Genomic DNA, 5,947 nt, shown 5'->3' on the forward strand with positions numbered 1-5,947 from the left:
AAATTTTAGCCCTAACACTGAAGATGAGCTGTGAAAAAGTCATTTCCTGAAAATGGAGAATGGTTTCTTCATAATTAAAATTGCTCTACTAAGGGCAAAGTGAATTTTCAATGCAAATGTATACTCCAATAGCTATCCCTTGCTGAAAAAGGCTAAAAGACTGGTCATTGGATCCACAATCTGCATCCCAACAACTGAATCTTTTTTTTTTGAGACAGAGCCTCAAGCTGTTCCCCTGGGTAGAGTGCTGTGGCAGCCTCCGACTCCTGGGCTCAAGCGAGTCTCCTGCCTCAGCCTCTCAAGTAGCTGGGACCACAGGCGCCTGCCACAACGCCCAGCTATTTTTTGGTTGCAGCCGTCGTTGTTTAGCGGACCCCGGCTGGATTCGAACCCGCCACTTTAGGTGTATGTGGCTGGCGCCTTAGCCACTTGAGCCACAGGCACTGAGCCGCAACAACTGAATCTCTTACCTTTAAGCGAGGGCCCATGTTCTGAGAACCAAGTGGAGCACTTGTAATCACCAAAGCAGGTAACTTCTGGCCCCTTTCACTTTGTCTTCCAACTTCCACACAAAAGAATCAAGCTGCAAGGTCAACAGAAAGGGTCTTCCATCAGATCTTCACCGAGAATGTGTCAGAATAAGCAGAGGGTCAGTGTTTCTGGAAGGAAAGGGATGAATTCCAGGGAGAGAAATAGAGCCCAAGAATATATCATTCCTGGATTTGTTTGTAGTGCAGAGTGCAATCAACTGCCAAAGAATACATACATTCTGGTGTTCCAGGATCCTACCCTAAAAGAAAACAGGGTTAATGATATAGGTTTTTATTTCTGAAAGAGATTCCCCAGAAAACATCAAAGAGGAGGAAGAACAGGCAATGGAAACTATGGGCCACCAAAAATAACAAAGGGTTGGCAAACTCTAACCAAGCATTTCCAATTAAAACTCCACAGTTTCCTTGAGGCCACTCTCCAACTCCACAAGACAAGGCACCTGGCAACTACATTGTCTGTAACTAGTATATCACTCCCCAGGAGGAAGCTCCAGCAAGTCAGTTGATTCCAATCATTCAGTAGAAGCAAAGGAAGGCACAGATTGAAAGAATGAGCTTCAACACAACCACATGCCCAGTTTCAATTTAGTGGGGCTGAGGAACAGTCTGGAAACAACTATGAAGAGAAATGAGACACAAACAGAGACAGAAGCAGAAGGCATCTATGCCATGATAAGGAATCAAAACTATTCAGTTGGAAAGGAGAAATCTCCAAAGAGCTTTAAAACCCAACCTATCAGCCTATGCAATCTGCTCCCTTTATACCCATGTATGCATTTCCAAGACTTAGTTAAACAAAGCTGATTTTATATTTAAAATAGTAAAATATGTTGCTACATGTGGGAAAAACAAATCTCTGAACTTTCAAATAAAGTCACTAAATAACATGCAGTGATGGCAATTTATAATTCTCAAAGATATACAAGAACCAAAAATGTAGCAGAAAGAGGGTTTATGGCAATGCATACACAAACATCCACCATAAAACAAACTAGAAGAGACTACTAAACCATCTTACCACATGACAGGAACTAGCAATACCTATCCTTCGTAGGTTTTAACTCACCACTCTAAGACACAATTATCCCTATTATCCCTTCATCCCAAATGAAGAAATTGAGACACAAAAAGGTATATGTATTTTTTTCAAGATAATACACAGTGAGTTCAGATTGCATGTGAAAACCCCACACTGTACCCCAGAAGTGCATTAATGTACATAGTTACCATTCAATAAAAAAAATTAAAAAAATTAAAAAAAAGATAATACACAGTGAGTAGAGTCAAACCCAGACAAACTGGACCCAGAATCCATACTACTCTTCTGTCTCTATACGATGGGAAACCAAGGTAGAAAACACAAAATGCTACAAAACAAAAGAACAGAATGAGTGAAGGCCAGCAAATCACATGAGCTGGAAAACTTTTACAATTAAAAATAAATACATGGGCAGCATCTGTGGCTCAAGGAGTAGGGCGCCAGCCCCAGATGCCAAGGGTGGCGGGTTCAAAACCAGCCCCGGCCAAAAAACTGCAATAAATACATAAATAAATAAATAAAATACGTGCATTTATTTTAAAATATGCCATCAGATTTGCCAAATACATGAGCCAAAACCTGGGTCCAATAGCAAATGGAACAAGCATAAAGAATCTGCAAACAAGAGAACAGTTATATAAATTACGAGATCCCTGTGAGAGAATGTTATATAAGTATTTTTTAAATGACACAAAAATTTTAAGTATTAACAATATAGGGAAACGCTCACAAATAAAATGTTGACTGAAAAGGTAGACAAAAAAAATTGTTTAATAGCATAATCTCAATTTTAGAAATAGTATAACATTATATGAGGAAGACTAGAAGGAAAAACATAAATATGTTAATAGTGTTCACCTCTCGGCATACAGAATTATAAATAATTTTTCTCTTCTACCTGTACCTTTTAGTGTTTTTCTTTTACTTTCTTTCTTTTTTTTAAGACCAGGCCTTGCTATGTTGCCCACGCTGGTCTTCAACTCCTGGCCTCAAGTAAAGTGATCCTCCTACCTCGGCCTCACAAACAGCTGGGATTACAGGTGCAAGCCACCTCACCAGTGATTTTCAAATTCTTTTTAGAGACAGAGTATCTCTTTGTCACCCTTTGGTAGAGTGCTGTTGCATCACAGCTCACAGTAACCTCCACCTCTTGGGCTTAGTGATCTTCAAATTCTTTTTAGAGACAGAGTATCTCTTTGTCACCCTTTGGTAGAATGCTGTGGCATCACAGCTCACAGTAACCTCCACCTCTTGGGCTTAGGCAATTCTCTTGCCTCAGTCTCCCAAGTAGCTGGGATTATAGGTGCCTACCACAAAGCCCGGATATTTTTTGTTGCAGTTTAGCTGGTTCCTGGTTTGAATCAGCCACCCTCAGTATATGGGACTGGCGCCCTACTCACTGAAACACAGGCCCCACCCAATTTTCAAATTCTTTTTTTTTTTTTTTTTTTTTTTTTTGAGACAGAGCCTCAAGCTGTCCTCCTGGGTAGAGTGCCATGGCATTACAGCTCACAGCAACCTCCAACTCCTGGGCTCAAGCGAGTCTCCTGCCTCCACCTCCCAAGTAGCTGGGACCACAGGCGCCTGCCACAACACCCGGCTATTTTTTGGTTGCAGCCATCATTGTTGTTTGGCGGGTCCGGGCTGGGGATTCGAACCTGCCACCTTAGGTGTACGTGGCTGGCGCCTTAGCCGGTTGAGCTATAGGCGCCGAGCCAATTTTCAAATTCTTAATGATTCAAGGACATGTAAAAAATTCCTACTTCTAGAGAACATATATTTTTAGGGACCTATTTTTTTTTTTTAAAAGGAAAAGATTAGGCAAGTTACCCTTTTTTTCAAATAAGGTAACAGTATAAAGAAATTAAGATAAAATGTACTGAACCTTTACTTCATTTCATTTTGATCCAATCCTGTGATCAATTAAGTTAAATAACTCCCAGTTTTAATATACCTTACTGTCCATCCCATGAACTACCATGCTTATCCCATGCTTCAGTCCTCTAGTAAGTTTCAAGACTTCACTCAAGCACTACCCCTTCTCTGATCCAGCACCCAGGCTTCTCTGAGGAAGAATCAATCATTTCCTCCTTTGTGAGACTCCTATGCTGAAGATATCTCTATTCTAACATTTATTAGTCTGTATTAAAATTATTTGTTTATATATTAGTATCTCCTAATAGATGGTGGGCTCCCTCAGGACACTGGCTGGATCATACTCATCTTTGCCTCCCAGAGGCTAGTATGTTATTCATCCCAACTATGTCAATCTGCACTTTCACAGGATCCCAGCTGATTCCTATGCATATTAAAGTTTGAAAAGCATGGTCTAGACCAGTGTCTTTCAACCTTTTTTATGTCATGGCACACTTCAACCTATAGTTGAACTTCCACAGCACATTCAAATTATGTTGATCAAAAAAAAAAAAAAAAGAGTAAAAAAAGAACATACTTACTGTGCTTTGAACTTCTTTCGAAAATAATTTAAAATGATCTTTAAGAATTTCCACGGCACACCTAAGATCCTCTCCCGGCGAACTGGTTGAAAATCACTAGTCTAGACTGTAAGAAGGAGTCAGCCTAAGAAGGAGCCCAATATTCTGTATCTTTAACAGGCATACAGGCAATACAGATGCTGCTGGTCTTATAAACCATGCTTCCAGGAGTAAGAGTCCAGAGAAGGAGTCAGCAAACTGCAGCCTCCTGGCCAAATCCAGACAGCCACCTGTTTTTGTAAAAAGAGAATAAAAACAGCCACGTTCATTGGTTTACAAATTATCTATGGCTGCTTTTGTGCAATGGCAGAACTGAGTAGTTGCAGAAGACATGCATGGCCCACAAAACTTTACTATCTGACCCTTTATGGAAAAAGCATACCACTTCCTAGTCTACTGGTCCTAGCCTTAAAGCTGGCTGCCTTATATAAATGTACACATCTTTATAAATCAAAGAAAACATTAAAATAATTTTCTTCCAGTGCTACTATTCTCTCTCAGAAGAAGAGCTACAAAACTTGCAAAACTATGCAAATGTTTCTAATTTCAACTCTGATTTAAGTTGCCTCCTATACTCCAATTAGAAATTTTATACAATCATTTCACAAAGTACATATTTCATATAATCATGCTTGCATTTCATCAAGGCTAATATTTCCTGAAACCACTTTGCCACTGGGAGGCAAAAATGAGCAAGACCCAGTCAGTGTCCCCAAGGAGCATACCATCTCTTAGGAAATACTGCTATATAAACAAATAATTTTAATATAGACTAATAAATGTTAGAATAGAGGTATCTTCAGCATAGGAGTCTTACAAAGGAGGAAAGGATTGAAAAACCTAAAGTGAAAGTCTACTTCAGAATTCTGAAGTACATATAGCATTTCACTATCACCCACTAATTTCCACAAAATAAGACAAGACAGAAGAAAGACGTTTGCTTTCTAAGACATCATCTCCAGCATTCTCTATACAGAAGCACCAGCCATAAGTCCAGGAACATGAAATAAATTTTAAAAAACCTGAAATCATTCAATTAGCAAAAATTGTACAGATTATGGTGGTCTAACCAAGGAGGTTCCAAGAAATAAAATGCACCATTTGGATTATGGGTTTACATTTATCATGGCTTAATCTCATCATGACTTAATTTCACCCTGGATTATTCTCCCCATCCCAAAATCTCACCATAAAAGATTGCCCTCTCCCACCAAGTTTGTACTCTTGAGATATATTCATACAGTTCTGTACTTCTGCTATCTTGGTTCAGCCAAGTTATATGGTTTTCATTTACACTTTCTTCATCAATCAGACCCTCCAGTCTTTTAATCATTCTTGGGTCTTCTATGAACTCTCTCCAGCTGGTCCCCAACAATCTGGTAATGAGGTGCCTCCAAATGTCTGCAGCCTTCCAGGAACAGCCGTGGTTAGAACAAGATGAAATCACTCTCCTTGGTTCCATGACATAATACTCCTGAGTAGGCAATCCCCTAGATCACAGTAACCTATATTAAACTACAACCCCATTCCATGCCTCCCAGATCTGGGTATGGGTCATGCCAGAATGTACTAGAAACCAGAGGACAAATGACATATGTTCCTGCAGTGTCTATTTTACTACAGCAGTGATTTTCAACCTGTGTGCTGCGAGAATGTTTAAAGATCATTAATTAAATTATTGCTAAAAGAAGTTCAAAGCACAGTAAGTATATTCTTCTTTTTAATCTTTTTTTGGATCAACATAGTTTAAGTGTGCCGCGGAAGTTTAACTATAGGTTCAAGTTGTGCCATGAGATCAAAAAGGTTGAAAAACACTACTAGAGGATGAGTGGAGAGAAAAAAAGTATTTTCATATTAAAACA

General features: G+C 39.3%; 1 protein-coding gene across 3 annotated transcripts in view; it reads right to left on the reverse strand.

Annotated features, from left to right (window-relative positions):
• The window catches only part of AREL1 (apoptosis resistant E3 ubiquitin protein ligase 1), a 32,099-nt gene extending 28,023 nt beyond the window's left edge, over positions 1-4,076 (reverse strand). Inside the window, exons 1-2 of one of the 3 annotated variants that reach the window (XM_023511557.1) lie at positions 4,047-4,076; positions 471-583 (exon numbers count right to left, since the gene is read on the reverse strand). The gene's annotated coding sequence lies outside the window, so the exon portion shown is untranslated. Of the gene's footprint in view, positions 1-470; positions 758-4,046 lie in introns of those variants that run through there. The other 2 variants (XM_023511556.1, XM_003786912.3) reach the window with 2 other exon arrangements.
• Positions 4,077-5,947: the final 1,871 nt, after the last annotated feature.

The sequence above is a fragment of the Otolemur garnettii genome, unplaced genomic scaffold, assembly GCF_000181295.1.
Source record: "Otolemur garnettii isolate 467f Iridium unplaced genomic scaffold, OtoGar3 scaffold00020, whole genome shotgun sequence".
Lineage (NCBI taxonomy): Eukaryota > Metazoa > Chordata > Mammalia > Primates > Galagidae > Otolemur > Otolemur garnettii.